The sequence below is a fragment of the Crocodylus porosus genome, unplaced genomic scaffold (genome assembly GCF_001723895.1).
Source record: "Crocodylus porosus isolate Cpor-Errol unplaced genomic scaffold, CroPor_comp1, whole genome shotgun sequence".
In the NCBI taxonomy this organism is placed as follows: Eukaryota; Metazoa; Chordata; order Crocodylia; family Crocodylidae; genus Crocodylus; species Crocodylus porosus.
Window position 1 is genome coordinate 212,320,455 of NW_017728886.1, and position 18,410 is coordinate 212,338,864.

The 18,410-nt window shown below is 40.3% G+C and overlaps 1 protein-coding gene across 2 annotated transcripts in view; it reads left to right on the forward strand.

Annotated features, from left to right (window-relative positions):
• Positions 1 to 11,084: 11,084 nt before the first annotated feature.
• Positions 11,085 to 18,410, forward strand: part of SULF1 (sulfatase 1) — a 170,511-nt gene continuing 163,185 nt past the window's right edge. The window contains exon 1 of one of the 2 annotated variants that reach the window (XM_019549006.1): positions 11,085 to 11,455. The gene's annotated coding sequence lies outside the window, so the exon portion shown is untranslated. The remainder of the gene's footprint in view (positions 11,456 to 18,410) is intronic. The other variant, XM_019548996.1, reaches the window with a different exon arrangement.

An 18,410-nucleotide genomic window follows, 5' to 3' on the forward strand; every position in this document is an offset into this window, starting at 1 on the left:
CCTTTACTTATTAATTTTCCAAACTTAGTTACCTAAGAGGAGTGTCTTAGTTGTCAGTAGACATGTCTACATGAGACATTTACTGTGGAGGTGCCTAATTAGCTCTGCAGTAAATGTCTCTGTGTCTACATGTGCAGCCCTATTAGGTCATGGGAAACCAATAAAAACAAATATTATCCAGCTGTGACATTTTTTCATGTACAGCAATCCACATGTACAAGCTGACTGGGCTGGCTGGGGCATGAAGGTGTTTCAGGGTGGGGCTGCCTGCCAGCCAGCCCCAAACTGGAACACCCTTGTGCTCTATCCAGCCCTTCTGCAGCATCTTGAGCCAGGTTGAAGTAGCCCCTGGGCCTCCTGCCAGTCTGGCTCAATATGCTGTGGTCCCAGGCACACGTGTAAACATGATGTCTGAGAGTAATAAACTCCAGTGTGATATGCGCCAGGGTTTATTGCCTTGCATTAATATGTGTGTGTAGATGCACCCAGTGTGAGTTAGTAAGGTCTTGCCTTGTGTAAGTACTGAATGTTGGTGTTAGATCAAAATGTTAGCTAATATAATGAACGCCATTCCCTGGATTCCACATGCATGCTGAAATATTTGAAAATGGGTATTAAAATCGGATTTTTCATATTATTTAAATATTGTCCTCAGTTAGATACATACATTTTCCATTTAAATTATATTGTACTCTGAGTATTACCAAGTGTAAAATGTGGATGCCAAGATACAGTGATTTTGAGTTGAGTTTTGAGTTAAAAACCGCAGACTTCTGTTACTGATCATCTTTAAACTGCTTTGAAGAAGTGATCGTTATAACTGTGTTTAATCTGTTTTGAAAACAGACTGTGAAATAGCCATTGTGCATGAACCTTCTGTTTTTATAACTTCTGTGCTTTGATATTGTAATTGATGCAAGTGCATGCAATTAAATCTTTATTTGGAAACCTGCACTGATGCAAGTCATTCAGAAAAAGCGGCCAAGTACTTTGACTCTAGATTCTCACACATATTTACACTTACAATCAAAGCTTTTGTTCAGTTAAACTAACAAGGGCTGTTTAGCATAAGAAAGAGTTAACACAAGCTGCTGTAGGTTGTGCTCATTTCAAGAATAGCACTGGGATGGGAAAAAATCTATTCCAAACAGCATTCCCTCCTTCAGAAACAATAACTTCTTCACATACAATTTTGTTATTTCTCCTTATTAGGATATGTGACCCATTTCAAATGGAAAAGCTTGTTGTTAAAATGATTAAAGGATACACGATTGCCAACTCTTGCTAATGGGCAAATGTCTAGCCTCTGGTTCCTTAAGCCATAGAAAAGATGGATCAGTTCTTCAATATAAGCTACTTCCAAAATAGCTAAAGAACTCCAATACTTCAAGGGATTTTTGCTTGTTTTATTTTTACTTGGCAGTGTTTTCAAGTCTGTCTGTACAGTAAGGTTAACATTAACGTGTTGTTTGCCCAAATGCCAGCGTTACTCCAGATGTACAATTAATTCCCTTTTCACTATATCCTCAGTGTTCATGACACTTTTTTACCTGCATGCCTGCACTAATTCATGTAATCCAAATCCAATTCCTGTGAATGGACATTTGTGCTAGTGGAGAGCCCAATACGTATACTCCAATGAGATTCTGTTTGTTTGATCCAGTTGCAGGATTAGGGTCATAATGGCATGATGCTGGATAAATAATGCCATTTTGCTTCAAGTATTTCTAGAAAGGTGTCAGAGTCATTTATATTTTCCTTCTTTAGCTCATTGAAATGGGATCTGCTATTATAACAAAAAATCTCCATGTAACAAAGGATGACCTGTGTACATTTAAAACATAATTTCTATGTGGATTTTATTTGGAAAGTAAAATAGAATTTTTAACATCTGCAAGATCTGTTTTCTTAGCAAGGCCATGATATCAATGGATGTATGCCTGCAGCTGTTCCCCATCTGCTTCCTTAAGAACCTTCATATCCATTTATCTGGCAATTGTGCTACGTGAAATAGCATCACCATGTTACGTTATGTAGTGCTGGAAAGAAAGGAAATTCCAGAGGGCCTTCTCAAGCAGGAAATATCCCTCGTTTTTTTGCAGCACAAGCTCTGGAAGGCCATTAATCCTGTACCTGTATGAAGCTAACTTATTCAAGCGAAAGGTCAGTCTAGTATAAACTGTCTAAAACAATTACAAGCTACTCTGTAGGCACCAACACCAAACCTGAGTCCTGTGTCTGCTTCCATCACCACCAGAAAAGGAAACACAAGGCCACTAATGAAAGTTTCTACACTTACAGGCAAGGATGATCTTACATAACAGCAAGACAAATGGCCATTAAAGATGCCCATATTTTGGTAATCCTTTGTCCAAAGAAATTTGTCATCTTACAGGTGGGTCCAGTATCCAGGCTTGTGGGAAAGACAAAAACTCATTACCAAGACTTTCCTTAACTACTGCCATATGTAATGGGATCAAAGGGTGAAGTATCTGATAAAGTGAATTATCCAAAATATATCTGAGCTTTAAGGGTAGAGTAAATTTAGCACTATTTACAATGGGAATTAGGCACCTAAATACCTTTTGAGAGCTTTTGAAAATGAGACTTTCACATCTCAGGTCCTTGTCCTAACTACCAAATTTTGCTTGCTCATTGACAATTTGAAACCTCTTCCTGAAACCTCAGGATTTCAGTTCAAAATGAATATTTTTACACACATGAATTCTTACAGAAGCATTGGAACAAAATCTAAACATTTCTGAAGTAGAATATAAATTTCAAAGCATCTAATAATGATTGTAAATGAACTTGCCATCTTCTGTTAAGTTCTAAGAATATCCAGGAAAGGAAAACAAACCAGCCTTACAAATTAAACAGAATTTCCTGGCACTGCAGAGAAATAACTTCCATGTTACGTGGCTCCATCCTCTTCCTGGCCACTTACTTGCTATAATAGAGGGAGAAAAGAGTGTGGATCTAAAGTTCACATAAACCACCCCTTCCTCCCCTTGACTACTCCCAAAATGAGCTGTCAACCTGAGTAAAACCAAATACTTCAAGCTGCAGCCCTTTTAAGCCTCCCCCAGCTGCAAGCATGTAGGGAAGACTCTGGATATTATAGATAATAACAGGTATAAAGACCCTTAATGAGGAAGATTTAGAATAATTTTGACCGAAGGTAAAACAGGAAATGAATTGCAGCAGTTATAGTAGATACTAGAAGCTATCAGTAGCTATTCTGATAGCTACTGTAATGCATTTTATTTTGACAGAATAGGAGTACGTAAAAAGGAGGAAGATCTTTCTGAGAGCTCTCCAGAAAGGCCTATGTAGCCTGAATGTATGTCTATACCACTAAGTTACTATGGCAGGTATTCTGAAACATGGTCTACACTCTCTGTGCCAAACTAGAAGTCAAGTAGCTGTAGTCTGTGACACGACTAGTTGGCTAATGGGTTGGCTACTCACAAGACAAGAGCAAAGTGATTTTGGTAGGAAAAGTTACTTGCCAATAGCTATTAAAAACTGGGATTGTTCTGACATGTCTACCTCAGTTAATCTTTCCTATTTGGGTTTTTCTGATATTCACAGTTTATACCATCCCAATGCTTCCAGTTTTCTATATTTTGCAAATACATGCTACATTATTTTCTACTGATAACACACTTATGAGGAGGAGGTAAACTGGTGATTTTGTCAGTGGAATAGACAAATACAGGGCTCTGGGCATTCAAGAAGGCCAAACAATTATTTTGGAACTGTGAGGTAAGCATGCTACCCAGTAGGTTTTATTAAAAGCATAATCAATTACATTTAAATTATCATCTTCGGATTATTTTATAAAAATCTTTTATGCTATTCATGTATGCTTCTTAAATCTGCCATGTTAACAACACATTTTGCCTTAGAATTGCATGTATACAGGATCTTGTCTCTGCTGACACATTTGGGACTGAATCTTCACAATTCTGGGATTTTCTTTTATAGAGGAGTTATACCAGTTGCTGTAGAACAGTGATTTTTCTCAACCCTTTTAGACACAAGGCACCCCTACTGTAACTTTCTCTAAATTTAGCAGCCCATTTCAAAAACTGATTTCCCTCATTTTTTTTACTATAGAAAAATAATAGAGCAATTCATCTATTGCAAAGAACTCAAAAAGACCACAACAGGTCAAAATGGGTTTTTTAATGCTGGATTCCTATTTGAAATCTCTTGGTTTATTTTGTGAATCATGTGTAGGTGTTCATGTGCCTAACAGTGCTAATATTGTGTGGTACCCCATGGCACCCTTAAAGGGATCTCATGGCACCCTGGTTGACAATCATTGCTCTAGAGCAAGCACTGTGAAAAACCTGGTTCAGGAAAGTGCTTTCCCTTCTGGCATTGTTTGTTGGAAGCTGCAGAGACAGTGTTTCTTCTGATACTATGATGCCTTGCTGTCTTGGTCAGCTGATAGGCACAAAAGTAGAATAAGGAGTGAACAATACTTTTACTACCAGAGTTGTCTAAGAACAACTATACTGAGAGATCTTTGTACAACTGTGTCAGATGCACTCTTTCTGAGTGCTCTTCTACTTCCATACGTCCTTGCCTCTTACAAACTGATTCTTGATGTAATCACACACAAGGGGGTTAAATAACAATACTTTTCTGAAGTGTCATGGGATTGAGATGGTCCTTTGTCAGCATAAGCATAAAAGGACAAGAGGGGTTGTTACTTCCTTGATCTACTAGGAAAAAATGAATCTGCACATTATACTGGGTATATTCCCACGCTCTGACCAGGATAACATCATTAATGTGATTTGTTTTCTTAGGCAAGTAGTACCTTGATTATATGTAATATTATAGGTCAACTCAAAAGGGGAAATGGTGAGATTGAACCTTTATAATGAAAGTTGTACAGAGTCTGGTTGGCTTTCATTAATCAATCATTTGAACTTTTCACTTTTTTTTTGTCATCACGGATTTCAGAGCTAGGAATGAAGGGGAGGGGGAGTATGATTAGAACTGTGAAGAGGGAGAGACTTAAAGATGATCATTTATCCCTAGTTTACTTATTTAACACTAAAAACCTGTAAGAGATTTTGGCTTCTATGTTGTTGGCATATGTTCAATTTTGCTAAGTATTGAATGGTTTACCTCAAAATGTTACTGTAATGAAATTGAGCTGTGTCCAAAAATGTGAAGTCAGCACAAGTTATGAGAGCCTATAGTTCATTGTGTTCTCACACTTTAAAGCATTATAGGCCTCATATGCCCTGTCCCCTTAGCTTTTTCTTCACTGGTGAATAGGAGAGTACCTATATAGTGCTGGCTGCTTTAAGACCAATGATTTTTTCTTTTCTTTCCTCCATTTGCCTTTCTCCTGTTAAATGCCTGGTGTAGTGACCTCCTCTCAGAACTCACTGCTCACTTCTTCACTATGAGGAGAAGTTAGGATTTTTGGCCAACTGGCAGCATTAGGCAGAAGAACTATAGTTAGGTAGTTAGACCCCATTTCAGAAAATCTTTCTGGCTTTGTCATGATCTAAAAAGACTCCATTTTTTCCTGTTGTTTTTATTTTAGGGGGGGGTTAAGTTCAAGATATATATTTTTACTCAAAAAGGTTGTTTAATGCTATCTGCTAGGATAAGATGCATACTTCTTTAATTAGGTTTTTATTCGACTATAAGCTTATTCGGAAATAAATTAAGCAATTAGTTGTTAAAGGAATAAGCTTGGAAGAAACAATAATAGGGAAAAATAAGCTTAGCAGAGAATGCAAGTGAAGCTACACAAATTTGGGATTGACAACCATTGCAGTCCTCCTTTCATCTTTTGTGTGTGTGTGTGGTAATGGTGACAATGGTAGATTGTAAAGCCCTGTGATGAATTGACTATTGTGAACCTTTGACCACCTCACCTGCACTCTGCCCATATACCACTATTATATCTTCCAAGGGATTATTTCCAGCATTCCAATCCTGAGATCACTTTCAGTAGCACATAAAAATAAAAAGGTTAGGTACTAAGAAATTACATATAAAAAGCAACTATGTTGTGCCATCCTGGGCACTGATAAATAACCTCAACTCTGGCAATTCCTACAATAAGTTTTTGACCTTCCAATTTTAATCTTTTGACAATGTTATTCGTGTGATATGGGTGTGATGTGCATGCACATAAGGGTATCAACATTTTAGATGTTATTTTACATTAGTCACTAAATAAAATACATTAACAGTCCTAGGAACAGGACTGAACCAAGGTCTGTCCCCAAGCAAGTAACTTCTCATAAAGGTACAGAGGCCTCTTTCAGATTGCACTATCTCCAACCCAAAGAATCTTGAATTTTTCATATGGTGGCCCTTCTCCACAGGAGCGGGGAGAGGTTTCTTTCACCACCTCTCCCTCCCCAGCACAAAGTAATGTATTTCTTAATTAGTTAACTCTACTGGGAGTGGGTTGAATCTTCTCCAGCAAAGGCTGAAGAAGTGAACTAAGGTATCTCACTTCCTGGGCAAATGCTGTAACAGTGATTCTCAACCCAGATGCAGGGGTGCCATGAGATCCTTAAAGGTATCACAGGAAGCATGAGGAAATAAGCAGATAAGGATAGGGTCAGGCTCCCCTGCCCCAGTTTCCCAACTCTCTGCAAGGAGGTAAGCAAAGCACTGTAGTATATACATTATTTTTTGAAATGGGGAGGTACTTAATTCACGAAAAGTTATGGAGGAGTGCCTTGAGACTAATGAAGGGTTCCTTGACCCTAAAAAGGTTGAGAACCACTGTGCTATAGCATAGAGAGTGCCTGCCACAAGGAGTCTCAAGGGCAGTGGAATGTCAGGTTTTTGAAGCCTGATAGGGCTCAGGTAAGAGCTGGGCCCAGATGTTTGAGAACTGGGGAACTTTTGAAGTCAAAGGTAAGACAACTACGGAGTTTAGGTGCCTCTGGTGTTAGGCAGCATCTCAGTGGGGAAGTTTCAGGATTGCAATTTTGGACTCGGGTAGATTTTAGCATCTAAGTCCCATGCTAAAGTCCTCTAGTTACTTAAATGTGGATTAAGTATAATTGGCATTTGTTGGAACCATTGTGGGGTGCAATACTTTTTAAAATCAAACCTATATGAGTCTTAGGTTCCTGTTTATGAACTCTGGAGCCCAATTTTAGACACACACTCTTTTAACATTTTAGCCAAAATTTTAGGAACTTCTAACTATTCAATAGTACTGACGGCATGAGCATGGACATTTGTTTCTTGAGGACAAGTAGCAGCGCCACGTCTTGTGCTACTGCTCCTTGTCCCCACACATGCTCTGGTATGTGACAGGCTGCTCCAGGTGGGGTAAGGAAGGCTGGGGCCAGCAACTGCGCTGGCTCCAGCAGCCTTAACTGAGGTCCTGAGGGCCTCCTGGGGCTTCAGCCATGGCAGGAAGCCTAGCTGGCAGCTGAAGTGTGGCTCCAGCTGGCCAGGCTCTGATTTTGGGTGGTGTGCGCTGCCGCCACATGTGCCATCCCACTTTTTTCATCGTGGGTTTTTTTGAACCTGGGATGTCCTGGGATCAAGAAAACTCCGCTTGCTGTGAAGTAGCAGCCCAGGGAACCCCTGCATGTGCAGTGTGTGGTCTGCAGTGCCACATACCGCTTGTCCACACCTGTCTTGACACAGCCATGGAGTCTATAGGTTACTGAGTGGCCAAACTTTATTCTTAGATATGTGCATGTCTGAGACCAGAATCTGACACTAGGGATATCTGAATGATGTATTATCTATCTATAGATATAAATAAATAGTGAAACATGTTATGCTTTTAAATATGCATATTCAAGTCTAATAGACTCCAGTGCGGGTTACAGGGAGGCAATGAAAGCAGAAGTGGATTCTGTACATATGTACAGTATGGGGGAGTTAAGGTAAAAAACAATTGCACAAAAAACACTTACGAGTTTCTGACACTGTAATCCCTTAATGTGAGTTATATTAACACAATCTTATGCTCATGTGTGCTCATGTGTATGAATATTCAAAACCAAACTGCCAAGGTCATCTGTGGAAGGAGAAAGGTGGTGAGCTTAGCCTAGACAAAGATGAGTGAAGCTCAGTGCACTGGTTTATAAGGGGCCCGTTGGTTACCATGGAAACTAATTAGCGCTAATAAGTAAAGGGACATGTTAACTGTGGGAACAAAGTAGGAGTGACTATTTTTCAATATCACAGTTACCTACAATTAATCTTCCATATTAGGATTGTTCTTGAGTTACTTCCAGCAAAACATTATTCACTTTGTTATGGGTCTTATCTGAGCAGGGTCATTCCAACTCTTCAAGTTCACAATTTTGAAAGTCAACTTGAAAATGTATTTTATGATGCATAACCTTAACAATATTTCAGGTATAGTTCTTCCAGCAATGCTTTCATTTCAACTTTTTAAAACTTAAACACTTTGCAGATGGCAGTCTGCATAGAGAAGAGTAATGGAAAAGTCAGTTATAAACTGTCACTACAAACTAAATCTGGCTCCAAGTCACAGCCAAAGCGGTTAGGTTATCCTGCAACATCAGCAGCAGTTTTAGTTGAAAACATGATCGTACAGTGTTTTAAGAGTGGTAACTGACTTTTGTTTTTGGATCTGAAATTTAACATTTTAGGTTACTAGAAAACTTTGAAGACCCTTGAGTGTATGTATGTGGATGTAAAATATGCAAAATGGGTCTTTTATGACCTCTCCCCAATTTTACATTGTAACTTCACAGACTGAAGTAGAACTCCTCTGATTTATACTGGTGTAAAAATAACAGAATTGGGCCTGTACTTTGTGTAGGAGTTTAATATATGTTATATGTAAACATTATATAAAATGCTGGTGTTGCACATAACTGTTTTTCTTCTTGGTAGGCAGCAATATGACAATTTTAATTTATGCCACTTAAATAAAAAGGTTGAGTTGCTTCCCACATGAGTAAATAAAATAAAACAGTCCCTCCTCTGATGATCAGTGTTAGGCAATTATTCAGAATGCAAAATAATGAGATGTCATGAATTCTTTTTGTGACTTTTATTATTCCACAGCTCTATTTTGCACTTTTAATGTAATGTTACTAATTCAATTGTTGTAAAAAATGCAATTAAGAATAATCCAAACTACTTGAATAATACCTTCAGGGTTTTCCAGATCTACAAGGTTATCGGGACTCTTTGAGACCTGTCTGATAAAACAAAACAAAAGAACCTGCTTTGAAGCAACAATTGGCACTGCTTAAAATCTTATGATACTCAAGGGACCATTGTTTCATCCCTGGCTGGCTCACTTACCATTGCTGAAACTATTCTGTTGCTTGTTTATCTGGATTTATCAGATTAAGAAATAGTGTTTTAGTGAATGCCCAGCATCTGCAGAGGCAGTTTCAGTTTAAAAGACTGAAACAGAAACCATACAATCACTTGTGGAAAGAACTTGAACAAATGTAATCAGGACTTTAGTAATTTTTATCCTCTCCTCCTTTTCTTCTATAGGTCAACTATGGTCAGCTACTGAACTAGATTGTCTAACCTCAGATTTTGTAGACCGTTTGATTTGCCACCGGTGATTCTAATATAGCTTCTAACAGCATGCACTAGGTATTAAAGACCAAGTAAAGCAAATCACTGTTTCTAGGCTTTAAGACGGATTTACTATAGAGTGCTGGAACAGTCTCTCTTTCCAAACGCCAGCCTTTTTACACTTTGGATTTTTAGCACTTGCAAAGTAACTTTTAAGGCCAAAACAACACTTTTCCCTGTCTCTCTCCCATTTCAAAGAAAGGCAGCTTCTGTCATAAATGTGACATGCAGATTTAATGCAAATGGAAAGGCAGGCGCTTGGTAATGAAGTAAAATCCCTGGCTTTGTGTGTGTGTGTGTGTGTGTGTGTGTGTGTACATACACACATCTATCTATCGATTGATAGTTAGATATAATATATATGTGTATGTGTGTGTACATGTGGGGAGTGTATGTGTGTAGATGTGCATGCGCACGTATATCTCTCTGTGTGTGTATATGTATTATGTGGGGCATGTGTGTACATACTTGTGTGTGTATATTAATAATATATATATATTGTGTGTGGGGGTGTATATATATACACACACACTATATATATTATATATATATATAATAAATATACACAAATATATAATGTCTATCTAGCTGTCTATAGCTAGCTAGCTATATCTATCCATGGCCAGCTAGCTAGCTAGCTATAGCTCTATCTACATATAGCTATCCATCTATCTAGATATAGCTAGCTAGCTAGATATTCGCCTTCCTTGCACACTATCCTGTTTCGGTGAGCCGGGACGCAGAGCTCTGTCTGCAGGGCGGGTTTTGACGCGCTTCTCAGCTAATGGGGCTGGCGCCCGGCGCAGAGGTGAAGGAGCCGGCGCGGGGGCCGGCGGGGCGGCGGGAGCGCGGCACCCCCGTGCAGACGGCGCGGCGCGGGGCGGGGCCAGGGCCGCGGCCCGGGGGCGCGGGTTCCTGGGCCGAGTGAGCGCCTAGCCGCAGGGAATGGAAACTTTAAGGCGGGGGGCAGTGGGGACGCGCTGCTGCATCCAGTATGAAGACGCCCGGTATTTCCTTTTAGCTTTTCCGGCAGCCGGGCGTGTGTGAGGAGCAGAGCCGGGGGGAGGTGGGAGGAGAGGAGCCCTGCTCAATGTGACCGGGTCCCGGGGCTCGAGAGCCGCTTGGGTCCCGGGAACCGGAGGCTCGTGGTGAGTGAAGAGCGCTGCTTTCTCTGCCAAAGCGCAACAGCGTGGTGCTGCCCCCCTCCCCCGCCCGGGAGAGCCGGGGCCGGCCGCAGGGCGATCGCGGGAAGGTGGGAGTTTGCACTGCCAATGTCCAATGTCGCATTTCGGTGCAAACGCCGCCCGCCTCAGCCCTGGGGCCGGGGCCGGGGCGGCGCGCGGGGCACATCGCCCTCCACGGACCTGCCATCGAAGCAGCCGCTACCAGGCATGCAGGGAGTTGCTAGAAGCACCGCGACTGCCTCCACAAGAGTCCACTCCCTCTACCTTCCCCCTAGGACCTCCCACTCCTCCTTCTCCCCTTCCCTTCCCTGCCTCTCCCCAATCGCAGCCCTCGCTCGAAAGCTCAGGTTACTTCGCTCAGAGTTCTCAGCCCCCTCGTTTCTGTCCTTGTCTCTGCCTCCAACTTCTTAAGAGCCACCCAGCCCCAGCGATTGGATTGGGCAGCCCGTCTTGACACACCACTGTGCTGAGTGCTTGAGGACGTGTTTCAACAGATGGTTGGGGTTAGTGTGTGTCATCACGTTGGAGTGGGGATTAGAAAAGGGAGGCAGCCTTGCTGGAGCTGTGTGGTCTTCTCCAAGTGTGAGTTGCAAGCAAGAGGAGAGCTCTGTAGCTGTTGGGAGAAGAGAGAGGATTCCTTTCCAGCAGCTGCAAGGGGGAAAAAAACCCAGTTTGTTCAGGTAAAGTAAAAGGCATCTGCTGCTGCTGCTATTATTATTATTATTATTATTATTATTATTATTATTATTATTATTCTTCATGACTTTGAGTGAAATGTTAGCACCACAACTTGTCAAAGCCAGTTGCTGTTGCCTTATCAATGCTCCTATTGTATGGCTGACAGATAACAGCCAACATAGCTTGATGCTTGGCTGTCTCCACAAAACTAACAGTCCTAATGCAGTTAAAGTCATGCTTTTGAAGGTATAGATTAGACAATCTCTGTTGGAGCAGTGTATCTGCCACTTAAATGTCCCTTCCCTCCCTCCCTCTCTTCCTCTTCTCTCTCTCACACTTTCTCTCTCTCTCTCTCTCTGCAATTTGCACATTCTCCCTTCTCTATCTCCCTCCCTCTGCGGCTTTCACACACATGTGCTAAAATCTTCAGTAAATCACAGAAAATTAGAGTTGGAAGGGACCTTAGGAGGTCACCTAGTCTAACCCCCAAGTAAGAATGCCAGTGATTATCATACCTGTCTTCAGTTTCTTACAGAATAAGTGTGCAGCCATTTAAACACGTGTGAAAACTACTGGTAAAACTAATCCCGCACAATGTTTCTAACATTTTAACTAAGATGCTTCACTGATTTCTGCAGTCAGGAAGAAGGTAGGGCAGGGTTTGTGCAGTGTCGACTGGGTCATTGTGGAACAAACCAGAGAGTTTTGAAAAGTGCGTTTGAGATGTCTGTAAAGTCTGAAGTCTTCTTTATAGAGAGCTGTCTGGTCTTCTGATTATCACTGTATAGATGGCTTGGTGCACACATGGACTTAAAGTTTGAGAGGAAATCAGAAAGAAAACCAGAAAAGGTGGAAGTGGCAGAGTACAATGTAATACTGCCCTTGCAGCTGCGGCAGAGCAGATGGATGTGATTAATTTGCAGATCTGTTTGTGGAAGTTTTACAAGTCATTGAAAACTAAGTAGCATCACTATAATGGATCATTAAAGTCTCACTGTATTTATAGATTCTAAACAGGCTATCTGAAGTGTTAATTAAAAAGAAAGTTTTTTATGTTTAGGAAGGATAGGAGGCAGAACATTAATTAGAAATTAGTGATAGAAAGTACTTTACTGTCATTTTCATTTAATATGACTATGAATTTCACTGGTAGCTGGAATGGGAAAAAGCTACCAAATTAAGTTGAAAGTCAAAATGCTATCTCTAATTAGATTCTGAATATCTCAGAATTAATCTTTTCAGCTTATTGCTTCAGTTTCCCTGCTTTGACAGGTCCTGAAGGCTGAAGTGTTATTTTTCTTAAATACATTTTTCATTGCACCAAAGTGTGTCCCCCTGAAGAGTAACTGAATTAATTGTTTCTTTTGCCACTATAACAGATCTTCATACAGAAACTCTCACATACCTGTGGTGCTTATGAATTATTGGTCTCTCCCACTTTTGAAAGAAATCTAACTCTGTCCTCACCATTTACAGGTGAGGTATTCTATAAATAATACTGTATATAATCCATTCTGAAATAAGATCTGTTTAGTAGGGTAAGCAAAGTGATTTATAACTGGTGTTTTGTGATTTTGGCGTTCAACTGTGTAACGGTGCCCATAAAACCATGTTTCAAGTTGCACACATTTTTTGCCTCAAACCAACTTTTTAGTTAACTTTTTTTTTTTAAGCAGGCTGTTTGGCTGCTTTACAGATTGTTCTCAGCTTGTATTTTCAAACAGACTTTTTAGTAAGAATGTATCCTTTTAAATGAACCACAGCAATTTCAAACAGAGCATTAGCTAAATCCTAATAACACTTCACAACCAGCCTAGGAATTAAATGACTAAACTGCACCATTTTGCTTTTTCACTTAGCCCATTTTTTCCCTTTGTAATGTGTGATGGAAACTTCTGCAGCCTTCAAAAGATTCTCTCGGCTTGTGCCGAAATTTCCCATACAGTGCACATTAATTTTCAATTCCTTGTATCCTGCCCATGTTATGTTGATGGGAAGTTCCCTAAGCCAGGTACTGTCCCTGAAGACATGGTTTAGACTTCTAACAAAGAGAAGGTGCAGCAGTGTGTAGAATGAAAACTACACATATTGGCTCTGTCACAGTCTACTTTTTTAAGGGTGTCTTCATGGATTTCTGTCAGATGCTTGATCAAGTGATCAAATATTTTAAGAAAGCTCTTAGATAAACACATACATCTTATTTTACTGTTGAACAGCCTTGTCAGCAAAGCTTATGAAGAAACAGAGAACATGAAATCATGTTTTCCCTTCCTAGTAGTGATGGGGCTATTTAAAAGACAATGCCCAGGGTAGGGTAGTCCAGCTTCTTGTCAAAAAGTAATCTGCTGTTCCAGATGGTAAACTTTCAAAGACATATTTATGGCGACTTCTACATACCTCAGTTTGACATTTGGTTTCTTCCTGAGAGCACTTGTGCTGGGTATACAGATGAAGTTCCCATTAGCATCCTGACAGCTGTAAAAGTTTTCACAGGCTCACAGAGATGTCCCTCACAGTGAGATAAAAATAATCTGAGAAAAAGATCTGGGACCAAAACACCCACTGTGTCCCAGCAGATCTATCCATAAACAAACAAGGTAAAACATTCCAGAGGGACAAAAAGATCTCTAAACTCCTGCATGAAAAATGTAATATGTATTTGTTTCTGCCTCGCTCATCTTTGCTAGGCAGAATACTAAACATGCCATGCATGTCTGTACTACTAGTTGTTCTTAAGAAGTGAGGGGACCTATGATGAAGGGAATCTATGGGTTTCTTTTTCTTCCATATTTGTTCCCCTGCATGAAGATCATGTCAAATACAGACAGTGACTTCATGGAGTTGTTGTCTAAAGTATTGCTTTTTACCGAGTTGCAAGCAAAGGCAGAATCTAAGTCATTTTTGTTTCGGCCAGGATGGGTTTTTGCTGTGAACTGTCTTAATTATGTGTCAATTTACTACTTTTCAAGGACTTTCTCTTCTTAGCACTTTAAAATCAAGGTGATTGAGCTTGTGCAATGCAAATATATTCATTTAATTGTTTTGTTTGGCTGCTTCCTTGGGCTTTCATTTTTTTGGTCTCCATTACAGAGAGGAAAGCTTAATTATGCACAATGCAAATTTGCATTTTCAAACCCCCCCCAAACAAAACTTGGCATATTTCCAAATGGCATGTGAGCATACTTCTAAAAGTAGAGTAAGTGGAATGGCATTAGAAAGAAAGGTAAAGATGAATTGCCCTAGGTATGGTAAGTATCAATGTGAGAATTAAAATCACAGTTTTTCTTTCAGGCAGCGACTGATAAAAGTATACTATTAAAAATGATGTGATGCTAGAACATTATTTCCAAATACAGAAGATATTATAAGCCCACACCCAGTGCAAGATAGGCAGCAATGGAAAGAATGATTTTTGAATGATTTTAAAATTCTGTTGTGACTAGATCATTTTATTGCAGAGTATTCTAAAAGTGTATTATCTGGTTTAGTTCATCCTACACACTGCATTCAATTTTATATTGTATTACTTTCCAAGAGTTTAGAGTGCTGTATTATGGTAGTGTTTAACTTTATCTGTACAAGGCTGGATCCTAGTCATACATGCCATGGAAGTCATGGATTCCATGATTTTCATGGTTTTAAAAAAAAATTCCATGACATTTGGGGATTTATGTTGGGGTGGGGGGAAAGGAGAACCCATGTGATAACAGTTGAGGAAACTTCATGTTGAGTGGCTTGAGAGCTGGAAAGTTAAATAAGGAGTGAGAGGTCAGTGTCAATTCCACAGTAACCTAAAAAGAATTCAAATTAGTGGATTTTCCTGCCATTTACATTAGATTTCTCCTCAGAATTTTTTTCACTGTTGTTACCATCAGTGCAGTTTCATTAGAGGACCCAAAATGGGATTATCAGTGTGATTTTTAGAATGGCTGCTGGTTATTTTAACCATCATGTCATTCTGTTAATGGATGACACAATGATTGAAAAACCACAGCATAAATTTTGCTGCTGTTGCCAGCAGAGTGGTGATTTAATAGCCATACCAATGATGGGAAGGTTTAAGGAAACAGGCAAGGTACATTGCATTTGTATGCAGGGGTAAAAGGGGTAACACATAATCCTTTGGGTCATATGCTAATCACTGTCTTTCTCAAGTTGAAAAACAAAATTCCAATGCCTTTTTTCAAATATATATGGAAAACCATGTTAATTCCTAAACTAATGTCACTTAGAGAACATATAACTGTCTGACCATTTGCCCATGGCTTACTTAGGAATCATCTGTATTTCAAAGCTAGATTAGAGCCCCTGTTTGCTTCCAACTTCTGCTTCTGACTTACAGCCCCATCTGTGATGAGGGAAAGCAATACTTGAAAAGTTGGTGAAGAAGGAAGTGGAAATTGTGCAACTCCCCTTAGTTTTCTTCTAATGAGGAGGCCAATGTAGCCAGTGTGTAGGGTTACCATATGTCTGGGTTTTCCTGGACATGTCCTCTTTTCTTGGCCCCCTGTGCTGCATCTGGGCAGGTTTTTAAAACAAGAGCAAATATCTGGGTTTTTTGTTCTTCCTCTGCTGTCCCAGACTGGCTGCTTGGGGCTGGGAGCAGTGGGCAAAATGATTAGCTGTCAGGGGTCATGTGCTCCCTGTGCAGGCCCGGGCAAGCCAAGTAAATAGATGGAGAGAGAGTGTATGAGTGCATGTGTGCATGTGTGTGTGCGTATGTGCAACGTGGGAGCAGCTTGGCTGGGGGGGCAGGGGCTGCATGTCTAGAGTGCAGGGCACCAGCAGGGCTGCGGGTGGAAGGGGGTTGTGGGTCAGGAGTGAAGGGCGCCGAGGGTGCAGGCAGGGGGATATGGGTCCAGAATGCAGGGTACTGGCAGGGCTGGGGGGCAGGAGTCTGCGGGTTGGGAGTGAGGGGGGCTGGCAGGGCTGGGGGGGGGCAGGGGCTTAGAAGTGGGGGCAGAGGCAGGGCATGGGCATATCACTGTCTCCCCACAATCATATGCCTCTCTCTTCTTCTCCTCCTCTGCTCTCCCCTCCCCTTCCCAGGTGTCTTCTTTTTTGATGCTGGAAATATAGTAACCCTAGTTTAACAGGAAGTCCTAGCTACAGCAGTGGATATACAAATTAATCTTCCTACCCTCCACTACAGATTATTACCCTAAAATACATATTTTGGCTACTAATATTTTTCTAGTTTCATCATCTGAACTTATGTTGGTGGTTGCATTTTTCCCTGTTCCAGTGCAGTGGGATGTAACAACCCATTCCATTGTCCCTGTTCCTCTTACCATGCTTAAATTAAAAGTTATTCGTGGTCTTTCCCAAAGTTTCTGTGATGTGGAAACCAATCACTGTACCAAACGAAGGCAATCGTTCATCCAGGCTATGATAGGAACATAGTTCTACGTGCAGTTTTTTGACTATGTCTATGGGGGAAGTCGCCTCATAGAACCCAGAAATAGTAGTTAGCTTTCACTATAAATTATAAAGACTGTTATTCCTTAAACATTTTTATCACAGTGAGTTTGTCTGTGGATGAAATTTTTATTAGCTTTATCAATGTCTAGTCCTTGTTGAATCCTGGCCTCAGTGTCTGTGGAACTGTGTTGCCTAGAAAAGTGATGCTATTTAAATGAAAGCTGAAGTTGTTTCTAATGTCTTTATTTCCCCAAAATTTTCATGGTCATGCTCACAGGATTTTGCAGGTAACTAAAAGCTCAGGGTATTTGAACAACTCATTATTCTTTTTAGGTATTTATTGAAATAGGAGCTTTGAACCTGTTCATCCAAACTAGGCCATCACTAGTGATTTGGTTACAGTGAAACATTTTCATAATAGTTGATCCCTTTCCTAAAACTTTTCATGGCTTTCCTAAAGCTTTCCCTTGGATGTACCAGTCAAGAGTTGCCTTTAAAAAAGTTCACCAAACAATTACAAATTATATTGCAAATTTTTTATACGACTTTTAGGCTTTCTAGCAGAGAGAATGCTGGTGGAAACCCAACTGCTTGTTGTTTTTTTAGTTTATCTCTTCTGTGTTGTCATGTTGGCTCTGCTTGTATGGCAGTTGCATGTTCCTTGTGTAGCATGAGGGATGAAGACTGACTGGCAATACCAGGCAGAAGGCGGGGTAGAATTTCACCTTATAGACTAACTAAATCAGAGGTGCATAGTATCGGACTTACTTCATCAGATGGTGATACCAACTCACAGAAAAGAATAGTTGCTCTTTGGCATAAGAATTGTAGGTACTTGGTTCTGCAAAATGGGCAAGTGAGGCAGTTGGAAGAAGGTGGGTTGGTTTCTGAAAAGCCTCTGTCAAAATGGACCAATATTGCAACTACAGCATTCAGAGCCATTCATTATTGCATGATGCTCTCAAACCATGGGGAGCATGGCTAATAAAATAATGTGGTATTAACAGCATCTGAATTGCTTTAGTTATTGTCATTTTAAAAAGGAAAAAAGTGTTATTGGGCCTATAAGTATTTATGGTGCTGCCAGCGTTTGTGATTCAGATATACTGCATCTTTCTTGAAAGCTCTGAATGTTGGTGTCTAAAGGTTACATGAGAATCTCAGACCTCACTTATAAATTAAGTTTTATAAGTGTTCCTCATAGTTGCTGAGGGAGTCTTGAAGAGCAAAACAAGCATGGCCCACAGAGTCAAAAGCCAATGGGCAGGAAAAGTGTGTATTATTTAAAATTCACAATTTTCTGCAAATTCATAATTTGTGACTGCATAGTATTGGCAATACTGTAACTGTATCTTGCAAGTATATAAAAATATTTTAACCTTTTTCACTATAATCAAATCCTGAGGCATTTCTGAAAATTTGCCTGACAAATGTCTAGCTTTATTAATAGGTTTTATTGCAACTAAGAGCCAAAACACTGTATTTGTGACAATGTGGGAAGAGAGGCTTGTAATGAGGATGGAGTTTTAAGTATGG